We start from the raw sequence: 16,183 nt of genomic DNA, 5'->3' as shown, positions 1-16,183 counted from the left end.
CTTTTGCTTCTAAATATTTAACAGAGAATTCTCAGTTAAGCATCAACTTGGATGCATTCCCAGCTCATAATGATTCAACACCTTTATATACATGGACCCCTGCTAAGTACTCTTGGAATTCAGTCACAAAGATACTGCACTGACCTTCTTAAAAAAATCCTCCTTCTAAAAGTAAGAGTTAAAATAAACAAGAATAGACACAGCAAAGCTTAATAAAAAATTATTTCAAAGCACCGCCTCAGGATGTCACCTCAAAGGTGTTTCTTCTGCGCAGTCAAAATACTAAATACAGGGTTCAAAAAACATAATCAAAAATAGTTTGGGGAAAAAAACCTATCAGCGTATAGTGGGAAAGAAGAGTAAACATTACCTTCCCTGCTTGCCGAGTTGATTTTCTAGACATGGCAGAGGCATTCTTTATCTCGACCACAGTTTGCCTAGATTAGAAACACTTTTCATGTCTTCTTCCTTTGTTCCCATTACTTGGATATTTCAATAACGTGTACATAACTTTAAAAACAAGAAAGGCCAAAGGTTCCATGGTTCTGGTGAGCTTGCATTTGTCACTCACCAAACGAGAAATTATAAGATGTTCTTTCCCTGGTATTGGCCAAGTAAACAATTACTTTTATCTACTTGTGCAACAACAACAAAAACAACAAAGTGCCAAGATATGAGGCAGTTTTAATATCAAGACAGGACTAATCAATCTTTATTAAGTTGTTTGTACAAAAAAAAAAATCACTTATGCACATTTTCTATTTTTTTCTTCTTCCATCACAAATATATTTAGATCCTCTAACTGGGTGATCTTGGAAGGCAGATTTGTCCTTATTTCTGAATTCCCTGGTACAGGGCTTAGCAAATTCCCACCCAAGAGGATTCTGTAGCTCCCTCTACACTGTGACCACACAAAAACAAAGAAGCTCAGTGTCTATACTGGGCCAACCTCAAGATGGACAGTCCCAGCTATGGACCAAAAGAGTAACATTCATTCATTCACTCAATAAATTTATTAAAAGTCAACCATGTATTAATGGATAGATAGAAGGATGGAAAAATGAAAAAAAAAGTGATAAAAAATATAATAATAGAAACTAGATGCTAGGTATATAGGCATTAATTGTAAAATTCTCTTAAACTTATGTTTGAAATTTTTTATTTAAAGACACAGTGAATAAAAGCCTACCATGTGCTAGTCTTTGGGCTTAGTACTAGAAAATGAAAATGAATGAGACAGAAACAGAAACATCTCTAGGTTTATTAATGATACTATCTGGTAGGCAAGATAACAACAACAATAAAAATACAAACAAGCACAATATTTACAAAATGTGATAAAGTTTAAAAAGAAAAACACAAGAATGGTAGAGAGACAGTGACAGGTGGTTGGGGATGATGAAGTCCTTGGGGCAAAGGGAACATATTTCTTCCACCTGCAGTAGAGCAGGATCCAAACTTCTCTCATTGCAGGACTCTAAGGAGGGGGGTGATATGGAAGGAATGTGATGTCATTTATACTGTAAAGTGATGGCATTGGCTGTGGTGTAAGAGTGGATGAGACAGGGGCATGATTTACCACCATAACCTGTTTTGGGCCATAATCCAAATGCCCCATTCTTTCTGTAACCTGAAGATGGCATATAAGCTTCTGTACCCCCACTGGGGTGTTGGGGGTAATCACTCTATGATTCTTCTCCGTGCACATTAATAAATGTGTATGCCACTTCTCCCATTAATCTGCCTTTTGCCAGTTGATTTTTCAGTGAACCTTCAGAGGGCAAAACGGACATTTTTCCCTTGGCCTTTAGACTGTCAAAATGTAACCCCCTAAAACCCTGCTTGTCTCTCGCACTTTATCATGCAAAGGCAATACCTTCCTCCCAGTCTTGAGTTATATTTACCTGAGCCAGCGAAAGTACCTGGGTCCAAAGAGGGAAAATGAGAAGTCCATCACCTACATATGTATATTCTGTACTTTTCAGGTGTTGCTTGCCTCAGAATTATGCAGGCATTCCTTCTGAAGAGCACAGAGAACATAGCACATGGTTTTTTGCATTGTGTATTCTCATAAAAGCTCACTAAACAAATAGATTTATGAAAAAATTAAGCCCTTTTACAATTCCAGAGTAGAGGCAGTGAGTCATATTGCAGGCATGATTTGCCACTAGCATTTTTATAGTCACTCACCTAAGGTGAGGTTTTATTTTTTTAATTGCATTTTAGGTTTGGGGGTACATGTGAAGAACATGCAAGATTGTTGCATAGGTACACACATGCAGTGTGATGTGCTGCCTTCCTCCCCATCACCTATATCTGGCATTTCTCCCCATGCTATCTCTCCCCAACTCCCCATCCCCCACTGTCCCTCCCCTATTTCCCCCCGACAGACACCAGTGTGTGATGCTCCCCTCCCTGTGTCCATGTGTTCTCATTGTTCGACATCCACCTATGAGTGAGAACATTCAGCGTTTGATTTTCTGTTCTTGTGTCAGTTTGCTGAGAATGATGGTTTCCAGGTTCATCCATGTCCCTACAAAGGACACGAACTCATCGTTTTTGATGGCTGTATAGTATTCCATGGTGTATAGTGCCACATTTTCCCTGTCCAGTCTATCATCGATGGGCATTTGGGTTGGTTCCAGGTCTTTGCTATTGTGAACAGTGCTGCTATGAACATTTGTGTGCATGTGTCCTTATAGTAGAACGATTTATAATCCTTTGGATATATAACCCAGTAATGGGATTGCTGGTCACAATGGTTGAACTAATTTACACTCCCACCAACAGTGTAAAAGTGTTCCTATTTCTCCACATCCTCTCCAGCATCTGTTGTCTCCAGATTTTTTAATGATCACCATTCTAACCGGCGTGAGATGGTATCTCAATGTAGTTTTGATTTGCATTTATCTAATGACCAGTGATGATGAGCATTTTTTCATATGTTTGTTGGCCTCATGTATGTCTTCTTTTGTAAAGTATCTGTTCATGTCCTTTGCCCACTTTTGAATGGGCTTGTTTGTTTTTTCTTGTAAATCTGTTTCAGTTTTTTGTAGATTCTGGATATCAGCCCTTTGTCAGATGGGTAGATTGCAAAATTTTTTTCCCACTCTGTTGGTTGCCGATTCACTCTAATGACTGTTTCTTTTGCTGTGCAGAAGCTGTGGAGTTTGATTAGGTCCCATTTGTCTATTTTGGCTTTTGTTGCCAATGCTTTTGGTGTTTTGGTCATGCAGTCCTTGCCTACGCCTATGTCCTGAATGGTTTTGCCTAGATTTTCTTCTAGGGTTTTTATAGTGTTAGGTCTTATGTTTAAGTCTTTAATCCATCTGGAGTTAATTTTAGTGTAAGGTGTCAGGAAGGGGTCCAGTTTCTGCTTTCTGCACATGGCTAGCCAGTTTTCCCAACACCATTTATTAAACAGGGAATCCTTTCCCCATTGCTTGTTTTTGTCAGGTTTGTCAAAGATTGGATGGTTGTAGATGTGTGGTGTTGCCTCCAAAGCCTCTGTTCTGTTCCATTGGTTTATATCTCTGTTTTGGTACCAGTACCATGCTGTTTTGATTACTGTTGCCTTGTAGTATAGTTAGAAGTCTGGTAGTGTGATGCCTCCCACTTTGTTCTTTTTGCTTAGAATTGACTTGGCTATGCAGGCTCTCTTTTGGTTCCATATGAATTTTAAGGTGGTTTTTTCCAGTTCTGTGAAGAAGGTCATTGGTAGCTTGATGGGGACAGCATTGAATCTGTAAATTACTTTGGGGAGTATGGCCATTTTCATGATATTGATTCTTCCTAACCATGAACATGGAATGCTTCTCCATCTGTTTGTGTCCTCTCTTATTTCGTTGAGCAGTGGTTTGTAGTTCTCCTTGAAGAGGTCCCTTACGTTCCTTGTTAATTGTATTCCTAAGTATTTTATTCTCTTTGTAGCAATTGTGAATGGCAGTTCGTTCTTGATTTGGCTCTCTTTAAGTCTGTTATTGGTGTATAGGGATGCTTGTGATTTTTGCACATTGATTTTGTATCCTGAGACTTTGCTGAAGTTGCTTATCAGTTTCAGGAGATTTGGGGCTGAGACGATGGGGTCTTTTAGATATATAATCATGTGGTCTGCAAATGGAGACAATTTGACTTCCTCCTTTCCTATTTGAATACCCTTGATTTCTTTTTCTTGCCTGATTGCTCTGGCTAGAACTTCCAGTACTATATTGAATAGGAGTGGTGAGAGGGCATCCTTGTCTAGTGCCAGATTTCAAAGGGAATGCTTCCAGTTTTTACCTATTCAGTATGATATTGGCTGTTGGTTTGTCATAAATAGCTTTTATTATTTAGAGATATGTTCCATCAATACATAGTTTATTGAAGGTTTTTACCATAAAGGGCTATTGAATTTTGTCAAAGGCCTTCTCTGCATCAATTGAGATAATCATGTGGTTTTTGTCTTTGGTTCTGTTTATGTGGTGAATTATGTTTATAGACTTGCGTATGTTGAACCAGCCTTGCATCCTCGGGATGAATCCTACTTGATCATGGTAGATAAGCTTTTTGATGTGCTGTTGCAATTGGTTTGCCAGTATTTTATTGAAGATTTTTGCATCTATGTTCATCATGGATATTGGCCTGAAGTTTTCTTTTCTTTTTGAGTCTCTGCCAGGTTTTGGTATCAGGATGATGTTGGTCTCATAAAGTGATTTGGGAAGGATTCTCTTTTATTGAATTGTTTGGAATAGTTTCAGAAGGAATGGTACCAGCTCCTCTTTGTATGTCTGGTAGAATTCGGCTGTGAACCCATCTGGACCTGGGCTTTTTTTGAGTGGTAGGCTCTTAATTACTGCCTCAACTTCAGACCCTGTTATTGGTCTATTCAGGGTTTCGACTTCTTCCTCGTTTAGGCTCGGGAGAATGCAAGTGTCCAGGAATTTATCCATTTCTTCCAGATTTACTAGTTCATGTGCATAGAGTTGTTTGTAATAATCTCTGATGATGGTTTGTATTTCTGTGGAATCTGTGGTGATATCCCCTTTATCATTTTTATTGCATCTATTTAATTATTCTCTCTTCTTTTTTATTAATCTTGCTAGTGGTCTGTCTATTTTGTTGATATTTTCAGAAAACCATCTCCTGGATTTATTGATTTTTTGAAGGGTTTTTTGTGTCTCTATCTCCTTCAGTTCTGCTCTGATCTTAGTCATTTATTGTCTTCTGCTAGGTTTTGAGTATTTTTTTTTTTATCTTGCTCCTCTAGCTCTTTCAATTTTGATGATAGGGTGTTGATTTTAGATCTCTCCTTCTTTCTCATGTGGGTATTTATTGCTATATATTTTCCTCTAGAGACTGTTTTAAATGCGTCCTGAGATTCTGGTATGTTGCATCTTCGTTCTCATTGGTTTCGAAGAACATCTTTATTTATGCCTTAATTTCATTGTTTATCCAGTCAACACTCAAGAGCCAGCTGTTCAGTTTCCATGAGGTTGTGTAGTTCTGAGTTACTTTCTCAATTCTGAGTTCTAATTGATTGCACTGTGGTGTGAGAGACTGTTTGTTATGATTTCCATTCTTTTGCATTTGCTGAGGTGTGATTTACTTCCAATTATGTGGTCAATTTTAGAGTAGGCGTGATGTGGTGCTGAGAAGAATGTATATTATGTGGATTTGGAGTGGAGAGTTCTGTAAATGTCTATTAGGTTTGCTTGGTCCAGGTCTGAGTTCAAGTCCTAGACATCCTTGTTAATTTTCTGTCTTATTAATCTGTCTAATATTGACAATGGGGTGTTAAAGTCTCCCACTATTATTGTGTGGGAGTCTAAGTCTCTTTGTAAGTCATTAAGAACTTGCCTTATGTATCTGGGTGCTCCTGTATTGGGTGAGGATCATTAGTTCTTCTTGTTGCATTGATCCTTTTGCCATTATGAATTGTCCTTCTTTGTCTCTTTTGATCTTTGTTGGTTTAAGGTCTATTTTATCAGAGATGAGAATTGCAACTCCTGCTTTTTTTTGCTCTCCATTTGCTTGGTAAATCTTCCTCCATCTCTTAATTTTGAGCCTTTGTGTATCCTTGCATGTGAGATGGGTTTCCTGGATACAGCACACCGATGAGTTTTGGCTTTTAATCCAATTTGCCAGTCTGTGTCCTTTGATTGTGGCATTTAGCCCACTTACATTTAGGGTTAATATTGTTATGTGTGAATTTGATCCTCCCATTTTGATGCTAGCTGGCTGTTTTGCCTGTTAGTTGATGCAGTTTCTTCATTGTGTTGATGCTCTTTACCATTTGGTGTGTTTTGGGAGTGGCTGGTACTGGTTGTTCCTTTCTATGTCTAGTGCTTCTTTCAGGAGCTCTTGTAAAGCAGGTCTGGTGGTGATGAAATCTCTGAGTACTTGCTTTTTCACAAAGAATTTTATATTTCCTTCACTTATGAAGCCTAGTTTGGCTGGATATGAAATTCTGGATTGAAATTTCTTTTCTTTAAGGATGTTGAATATTGGCCCCCCTCTCTTCTGGCTTGTAGGATTTCTACTGAGAGATCTGCTGTGAATCTGATGGACTTCCCTTTGTGGGTAACCCGACCTTTCTCTCTGGCTGCCCTTAGCATTTTCTCCTTCATTTCAACCCTGGTGAATCTGATGATTAAGTGCCTTGGGGTTGCTCTTCTTGAGGAATATCTTTGTGGTGTTCTCTGTATTTCCTGGACTTGAATATTGGCCTGCCTTGCTAGGTTGGGGAAGTTTTCCTGGATAATATCCTGAAGAGAATTTTCCAGCTTGGATTCATTCTCTCCATCACATTCAGGTACTCCTATCAAATGCAGATTAGGTCTTTTCACATAGTCCCATATTTCTTGGAGACTTTGTTCATTCAGCTGCAGCTGAACTCATAAACTCCCTTTTTTTCCCCCAGGTGCTCTGTCCCAGGGAGTTAGGGTTTTATTTATTAGTGTCTGTTGTGCTGCTGGCTTTTTTCAGGGCAGCCCTGCTCAGAGAGGAGGCAGCCTAGTGACTGTCTGCCTGCAGAGGCTTTGCTGAGCTGCTGTGGGCTCCGCCCAGCTGCTGTGTGAACTTCCCTGCAGTCCTGTTTATACGGGTGTAGTTAGAACTGCCTCGGCAATGGTGGCCCACCTCTGTAATGGTGGACTCTCTCTGTAATGGTGGGTTGCCTCAGCAATGGCGGGCTGCCTCAGCAATGGCGGACTACCTCCATAGTGGTGGAGTGCCTCGGCAATGGTGGACGCCCCTCCCCAACAGAGTTGGACCATCCCAGGTTCAGCTGTGCTTGCTGTGAAACTCTCAACGCAGAGCATTTCAGATTGCTGTTTTTTTGTGGGGGTGGGACCAGCCAAGCCTGATCACTTGGCTCCCTGCCTCAGAGCCTTTCTTCTTTGTCTCCCAGGTGTTCCAGTCACCTCTTGAAAAGGCGCCAGGATCTGTGTGATTTCCTGTGTGGCGACCCACTGAGCCGGCTGAAACAGCTGCGCTGAGATTCGTGGCACTTTTTTGCCTGGGAATCTCCTGGCCTGGCTCCCTGTTTCAGTCCCCTTTTCTATCAGTTGAATGGGTGACTCTGTCTTCCCCAAGCTCCAATCACCAGCTAAAACTGTGTCCAGACCCATGTATTTTGTATGGAGAACTGCCATGCCAGGGTGCCGGCCAAAACAGCCGCGCTGGCCGTGCCAGCAGAAACAGCTGCATCGGCCAAAACAGCCGCACTGGTGACCCATGGGGCTCCTCTGCCTGGGAAGCTCCTGGTCTGTGGGCAATAAAAATCCATCTGGAAATGCAGCGTCCACTCACCCTCTGCGCTTTTGCTGGTAGCTGCAATCCTGAGCTGCTCCTAATCGGCCATCTTGGATCTCTCTCTAAGATGAGTTTTTAAACATCTGGTGGAGGTTTTGAGAGACCCTTGTCCCTCTCTTGTATTCTCCTACCAATTATTCCCTCTCTCCTGCTCCTGTGTTTACTCTCACAGCAATCCCTACCTGGGCATTTTTTTAAAAGGGAGGAAATTATTTAAAAAGTTAATTGATGCATCTGTAAAGATCTGCAACTGTTTTCTCCTCAAGTACTGGACCACTGGTTCTCAGCTCTGGCTGTACGTTAGAATTGTCTGGGAGCTGTAAAAACTACCAATGCCTGGCCCTGACCAGAGAAACTAAATTGAAACCCCCAGAAGGGAGTGCCCAACACAGTCATTCAAAAAACGCCCCAGATTATTCTAATATGTGGCCAAGATTGAGAACCATTTTAACAAGCTTTTAGTGAATGCTGATTAAATCACTAAAATCCAGCATCAAGCTGGATACTCCTCTTACTCCCTTCCACTTGCCAGGCTTGCCAAACATGTGTATAATATGATCAAGGCACTACTCTTTCTCTAGATACAGTCTTGATCATAACAAACAATGCTTCCTTATTGTTTTTCAGTAAAAGTACTCAACACTCCCATAGGAGCTTGAAGTGTTTAATAGTTAGCATCCCAATCCCTGCTGGATTTTGTTCCACATAATGATGTCTTCAATCATTTCATCATGCATCATTTAAGAGCAGTATAATATCACGATTTATGCTTACAGGCATGAAGCTCTAAAGGACACTCAGTCTGCTGCTGATGAGCTTGGTAAAGCACTTTCATTTGCAACCTGAGTACAAGATTGTGTCACAATAATTTGGTTAAGCAAGATAGATAGTGCCATCAGCACTGCTGCAGAGCATGCAAAGCTTTATGCATTTCACAATGATATCACAGTAGGGTACCTCATGGATGAATGAGTGTACCTTGCTTCCTTTTGTTTTTAATTACTTGCAGTTATATGTATTTAATGTGATATATATATATACACACACGAGTGCGTATGTATACACACACACATATATATCACCCAGTGTTATATATATACACACATATGAGTGCACGTGTCTTTTTGGTAGAATGATACATTTTCCTTTGAGTACATACCCAGTAATGGGATTGCTGGATCAAATGGCAGTTCTATTTTTAGGTCTTTGAGAATACTCCAATCTGTATTCCACAGGGGCTGAACTAATTTCATCCCCACCAACAGTGTGTAAACATTGTCTTTCTCCTTATCCTGACCAACATCTGTCATTTTTTGAGTTTTTAATAATAGCCATTCCAGCTGGTGTGAGATGGTATCTCATTGTGGTTTTAATTTGCATTTCTCTGATGATTAGTTATGATGAGCATTTTTTCATATTTTTGTTGGTCATTTGTATGTCCTCTTTTGAGAAATGTCTGTTTATGTCATTTGCCCACTTGTTGATGGGGTATTTGTTTTTCTCTTGTTGAGTTGTTTAAGTTCCTCAGAGACTCTACATACTAGACTTTTGTCAGATGCATAGTTTGCAAATATTTTGGCAGAAAATTTTAGTTAGAGACTAAGTGATATGGATGATGGAAAGATAATCACCCATCAGAGAGTAGAGTGAACCAAGTTCTTCTTACTCTGGCTACCTGTATGTGGCCTTGGACAAGTGGCTTCACTTCTCTGGGATCCAGTTTCTCTGCTGTGAAAAGAAAGACTCCTCTGGGAATAGCATATGTGTTTCTCTATTATTGGTTCTTGTGATCACTGGCAGGACCATCCTAGAAGGTCATGTTCTAAAGAATTTTGAAGCCCTATACCTGCTCATTGGAAAGAATGCCATTATGAACATACCAGTGTCCATCATGAGGTCAGGAGAAAGGAAGTGGACTTTCAGTTCCACTGGGTTGAAAACCATAGAATTACTTTCCTAACCCAGTGCAGTGGCTGGAAACCTGTAGAAATAAAATGAAAACACCTACTTTCAACACTGTAACTGCTAATCTTTACAGCCACATAAAAATGTGTACACACATACTGGCAGCATGTCTCTATATACTCAGGTACACTTATTCTTCAACTTCAGTTCAAATTCTACCTCTTCTACTAGGCCAACTACATGCCATAACAACAAACAGCTAATGTTTATATGGCACATACTATGCATCAAGTGCTCTTCTAAGCATTTTGCATATGTAATTCATTTAACTCTCATGACAATCCCGTTAGGTAGATATCATTATCCTCATTCTACAGATGGGAAAGCTGAGGCACAGATTGTTTAAGTGACTTACTCAAGGTTACACAGTTAGTGAAAGAGCTGAGATTTGAACTGAAGCAGTCAACTGCAGAGGTGAAATGTTTAACCATTGGACAAAATAGCACCTTCTAAACATCCACATAAACCATCCCTATACCACACGTTTTTTCTGCATTCTATCATTTGCTGATTCTGTGTGATTACAGGACATCGATCAATGTGGTAAGCACTTTGAGATTTAGACAGAACATTAAATAGGATGTCCATAGATTCTGGTTTGCCCATCTAGTGCTTTTGGTTGGGGATGAGGAAATTCAGAGAAGACTTCCTACATGAAGTGATGCCTAAGCGACATCTTAGAGGATAAACAGCAATTAGCCACATTAAAATTAGCAATTAAAATCAGTTTATTCTCTAATATTAACATTCTCCCTTGCCAATTGGTTACATTACTCGGACCTCTAAATATATCTTTCAGTAAACAGAGTTAACTATGCCTCCCCAAAACTCAAAGAAAACTTCACATTATATGTAAGAATAAAGCTCAGTGCTCTTATAATTAGAGTAACTTGCTTTTCATATGAAAGTCTTAATATGTCACTTTTTTTTTTTTCTTTTTTTTTTTTTTAATCGCATTTTAGGTTTGGGGGTACATGTGAAGAGCATGCAAGATTGTTGCATAGGTACACACATGGCAGTGTGATTTGCTGCCTTCCTCCCCACCACCTATATCCGGCATTTCTCCCCATGCTCTCTCTCCCCAACTCCCCACCTCCCACTGTCCCTCCCCTATTTCCCCCTGACAGACCCCAGTGTGATGCTCCCCTCCCTGTGTCCATGAGTTCTCATTGTTCAACACCCACCTATGAGTGAGAACATGTGGTGTTTGATTTTCTGTTCTTGTGTCAGTTTTTTTTTTTGTTTTTTTTTTTTTTTTTATATGTCACTTTTAAGTGATGTTCTTGTGCTGTTAGAAAAGCAAAGAAAAATTTAATAAAATTCTTGATTAGGAAAGAAGAAAAGAATTCAGGGCAAAAGAGTGAGATAAATAGTTCCTTCTCACAGTCAAGAGCTTCAGACTTTCCAATAAATCAAAGCTAATGATCCACTAACTTCATGAGGATGTGAAGAAAAAGATGCCACATCTTGGTGAGTTCCAGACAAATTAAAACTGGCTCTACTTATATACTCTGTGACCTAATTTAGGGGGTGGTTAGGCCAACAGGAAAGTACGGTGACCAGATAGAATAGAAAGGGACTATATTGGAATAGTATTTTTTATAATCTTGCCTTTTATTTAATAGTTACATTTTTCAAATGTATTGCAATGATGAATAATTATTTAAGTTAACCATGGTGGTGACTTTACATTATAGTCATGCAAAGATACTATCCTTGCAAGACATATTTATGTATAAGACCTGAAAACACTGAGATGCTCAGAAAACAAATGTCAAGGAGGACATGACTGCTTCTCATTTCTGCAAAGGTGCACCAGAATGAGTCTGAGTTAATTAATTCCCATAATAAGATGCTCAAACCAAGCTCAAAAATCAGTCTGCTCTAAAGACAATCATATAGCCTGGAAATTTGAAGTTACCTGCCTCCCGCATGAGGGGCATGGAAGAAAGTGATAAAACTTACCAAAATTGTGAAAGCCTTGCCCTTCTAAGAAACCAACTTAGAAGAAAAAGAAACAGATCAGAGACTATTTCAATGTATCAGACTAGGTTAAAAGCAGAGATCCAGGCCTGGGCAAAAAGGAAAATGATCAGGAGCTTCAGAGAACAGAAATAGGGTGTCAAGACCAAGTGAGAAACTCCAAAGGCTGCACTGAGAATGTTGCCTGGAAACTCCGTGGTTTCCACTCCAGATAAGGAGCATCTGCAGATTCCAAATTCTTGGCTGCCCTTGGGGTTAGGGTGGAGGAGGCATTTGGACAACCTAACCCAGTTTCCCATGTTCAATGTTAATACCAGCTCCACCACTTTCAGAGCACACTCCTGGAACCATTCTGGACTTGGACAACGTACATGTGTGAGTTGAAAGACTCAAGAGAACAGCAGAACAAGTTTCTATCTGAAGTCACCTTAAGTCAGTGTCCACAATTAGAATGGCCCTAAAAGTTATAGCAAACCCAGAATTCCCATTTATACGCTTCTCTGTAAATGGCAATGTTTTGCATAAAGATGTTATGACCGTTCCTCTATTAATTTGTTTAGCAAACGCCCGTTTTTGTTTTTTTTTTTTTTACAGGACAAAGGTGAACTTGAGCACAACCCTATATGAATGATCACAAGTTCCATAATTGTATACTTTCTTCCTTTTGCAATTTTTCATACATGTGACATAATTTGCTTAATGTCAATAGTGACAAGAGGTCAGGGATTGCCTATTTTTGTCGGCTATTGTGTCCTCATCAACTGAAACACTGTCTGGTACCAAGTAGGCTCCCCACCAAAAATGTTTGCTGAAGAGCTAATACCCACTCAAAAAGTTGTGAGGACGAACTGAGAAATAAACATGAAATACCCATCACAGTGACTGGCAACTGAAATGAGTATTTGTTGAATTGAGTGAATGAGTGGGTGGAGAAGATTCTACTTCACACACTCTTGATGCCTCCTCCTGTTACCTTCCTATTTTTTTTTTCCATTACTATACTTTTCAAATGAGTGTTCCATGCTTTCATTTCCTCTCTAGTTTCTCTACAATTCTTGGCCTTTCCACTCCACTGAAACAATCCCCTCAAAATCCAAACTGGCAAACTCCCACTTCCTTGAAAGTCTCTTCCATGTCTGTGGTTCCACAACTACAGATTCTGTTGCAACTTTTCCAACACTTTCTTCCTTTCTGTCAGTGATTTTTGACTATTCTCTTGGGGTGAGTCTCAGCAGGACTACCCCTTGAACTTTTGCCTTTCTTCTTCTACTAAAATTGAACTTAGCCATACAAGGTTTTCACTACCATTTTTGGCTAATGACCCTAAGTTTTCCTATCTTCTGTATTTGCCTGACCTGTGTCCCATATTCCCAATACTGGGAAAAATCTGTCCTCCATTGTGCTCTTAAAGCTTTTCATACTCCCTGCAATCCCAGCCTGAATGCAACCCTCCATACAGTGTCTGTTTCCTCTCAGGCTTGTTTGGAGTAAGATCCACATCATGGGATCTTGTCCTTAGAACTATTACTAAAACATTTTCATTTGAATCTCTTGCAACATCTCAAACTTCACACCAATATGATGTCCCTTCCCCCACCTCACATTTTCTTGCCTCCTGAATTTCTTACTATCAATGATACCACCATCCACCCACCTGAGCTTAAAATCAAGTCCTCTTTGACTGTTCTTCATTTCCCTCATATTCATCAAATCTTGAACATTTCCTATAATATTTCACGTCATTTTCATTCTCCATCCTCACTGTCAACACACAAACTTAACAAGGCCACCAGTCCCATCTGGATGATCACAACAGCCTTCCCATTCTCAGATATGTAAAGACTTCTGTCTCTTTTTATCTGCTGCAGGTTTGTAGTCTAATATCCTTGCCCTGGCTTTCAGGAGTCCACATAATCCAGTTTCCTCTCTTCCGACTACAAAATTCAACCTCACATCAACATCCATGGCCCACTGTGTTCTTGCCATTGATCAAGCAAGTGGTGATTTGTCCCCTCCCTATCTAGAAGCCTCCTTATCTGGAATTCTACCTATGGAATTCTGCCCATGATTCAAGGCTGAGATCATATAATTTCTTACACAGGAAACTCATTATGACAATTCTAGTCCTAAGTGTTTCTTTTACTTTTTTGTACATTTTTATTTTGAAATAATTTTAGATTTGCCAAAAAGTTGCAAAAACTAGAGACTTTCCATATACCTTTCACCCAGCTTCTTCTAATATTTTTAATAACATATCTTATAGCCATAGTACAAACCAGGAAATTAATATTGCTACAACACTCTTGGCTGAACTACAGCTCTTATTTGAATTTCTTCAGTTTTTCCCTTCAAAAATCAATTTGGGACGCCCATCACATTTGATTGTCTCCCTGGTCTGCTCCAATCTGTGACAGTTCTGATTCTTTCCTTGTCTTTCGTGACCTTGACACTTTTAATGAGTGCTCGTCAGGTATTTTGTAGACTAGCCCTCAATTTGAGTTTATCTAATGTTTTCTCATGAGTAAATAGAGGTTTTTTACGCCTTTTTGGAAAGATTACAGCAAAAATGTTACTGTGTCTTTCCCAGGGCCCATATCAGCAGGTATGTGATGTTGATATGTCTCAATACCAGTGACATTAACCATGACCACTTGGTTACTGTGGTGTTGTTGGGTTTCTCCCTTGCAAATGTATTATTCTTCCCTTCATAAGGGATAAGTGCCTTGGGAGAGAGATTTTGAGACTATGCTGATATCCTATTTCTCCTCAAACTTTTGCCCACTAATTTTATCTGTCACTGGGTCTTGTCTGCAACAGTTATTACTGTGGTATTTCCCCAATGATGGCTTTTTATTCCCCTCATTTATTTTACATTTATTAATTGGAATTCTGTAAGGCTGTGCTTCTTAATATATTGGGATTTTATTTTTGTTTTTTATTTTTATAGGTACATAGTACATGTAAATATTTATGGGGTACACAAGGTATTTTGATACAGGCATTCAATGCATAACAATCAATCACATCAGGGCAAATGGGGTCTCTATCAACTATTTATTATTTCTTTGTGTTACAAACACTCCAATTTGCTCTTTTAGTTAATTTTAAATCTACTGTAAATTATTGTTGACGTTTGTCACCTTGTTGTGCCATCAAATGCTATATTTTATTCATTCTATCTAATCCTATTTCTGTACCCAGTAACCATCCCCACTTCTCTCCATCCCCCACCCCCTACCCCTGCCCCACTACCCTTCCCAGCCTCTGATAACTACCATTCTACTCTCAATATATTATTGATTTTTGTTCCTCAGCAGATGTCTAGTTTGGAGAATGTGGTCCTAGGCATCTGGGCATCCCTGTCCAGTCACAGCTCTGCTCTTAAACCAGCTTTTATCAACTCAAAAATATGTCTGTTTTATACCTCCAAGTCAAAGGAGGTAGGTTAAAGGATACCTGATGAAAAAAGGAGAGAGAGGAAGAAGAGGAACTAAAGAAGGGATGAAGGAGGGAAAAAAAAGAAAAAATACTGTTTTTTCTTAACTGTCAGTTACTTCGAAAGCAAATAGTAGTTTAAGGGAACACTTCCCTTTCAATGGATACCCATGTTGAATTCCAAGGAAAGATCCAGAAACAAACACACTTCTGGTACTTATGCCAACTAAGTACTAAATGTATTACACCCCAGGGTAAGAGTTATGAGGACATTACACGCCATTGAACCACCATTATGGCTTTTTTCTCTTCTTTTTTATAGTGAATAAGTATATCTCAGAACAAGAAAAAGAGACTTCAATCCCTAGTACAATCTAGGAGATGAGTAACATGGAAGGCTGACATCAATCCAGCAGAGTCTGGACATCCACAGAAAGAATTTAATCTAAGCCTGTCTGCAAAATGGAGAAACATCTCCCTGACCTGGGCACTGGAAAGACATAAAACCACACAGACCACAGCATCCCATCCTTAACTTGGCCACCTTCCTTGCCAGCAGCAGACAGAACCCTATAAGAGTTTGAAGATAAGTCTGTGTTCACTCCCTTCAGCAGCAGTCTCCTCCCACCTCCAATTGTACTGCCTCTGTGCCCCATGCAGGGAAGTAGAACACAGTGCACAGCAATTCTCAAACTGGGAATTTCTCACTTATCCAGAGTTATGGTTGGGGTGGGGATGAGAGACAGTATCACAAACACCTTGAGACTATTTTAACTTTTTATTCTTATATGATCGATACTCTAAAAAAAATAGGCATATTCTGGGTCAGTCTAAATTATCACCTCATACCCACAAAATGCAATCCCTGCATTTTGTATTGCTATTTTTAATCAGGTTATAATCAACTGATCCTATGAAGGGATAGCGTTTCGTTTCTATGTATTAAGAGACATGACTCAATGCATTTGAGCTTGCATATCCTAATAGCTAAATGACAACATTCTGTGTC

The 16,183-nt window shown here is 39.5% G+C and overlaps 1 long non-coding RNA gene across 1 annotated transcript in view; it reads right to left on the bottom strand.

The window, feature by feature from the left end:
- The window catches only part of LOC135275898 (uncharacterized), a 28,959-nt gene that overhangs the window by 3,784 nt on the left and 8,992 nt on the right, over positions 1 to 16,183 (bottom strand). The window contains exon 2 of the long non-coding RNA XR_010343489.1: positions 9,672 to 9,772. This is a non-coding gene — a long non-coding RNA (uncharacterized LOC135275898). The remainder of the gene's footprint in view (positions 1 to 9,671; positions 9,773 to 16,183) is intronic.

Source organism: Aotus nancymaae, unplaced genomic scaffold, assembly GCF_030222135.1.
Source record: "Aotus nancymaae isolate 86718 unplaced genomic scaffold, 86718_ANA_hifiasm-v0.15.2.pri h1tg000019l, whole genome shotgun sequence".
In the NCBI taxonomy this organism is placed as follows: Eukaryota; Metazoa; Chordata; class Mammalia; order Primates; family Aotidae; genus Aotus; species Aotus nancymaae.
This window is presented reverse-complemented; position numbering and strand designations above follow the sequence as displayed.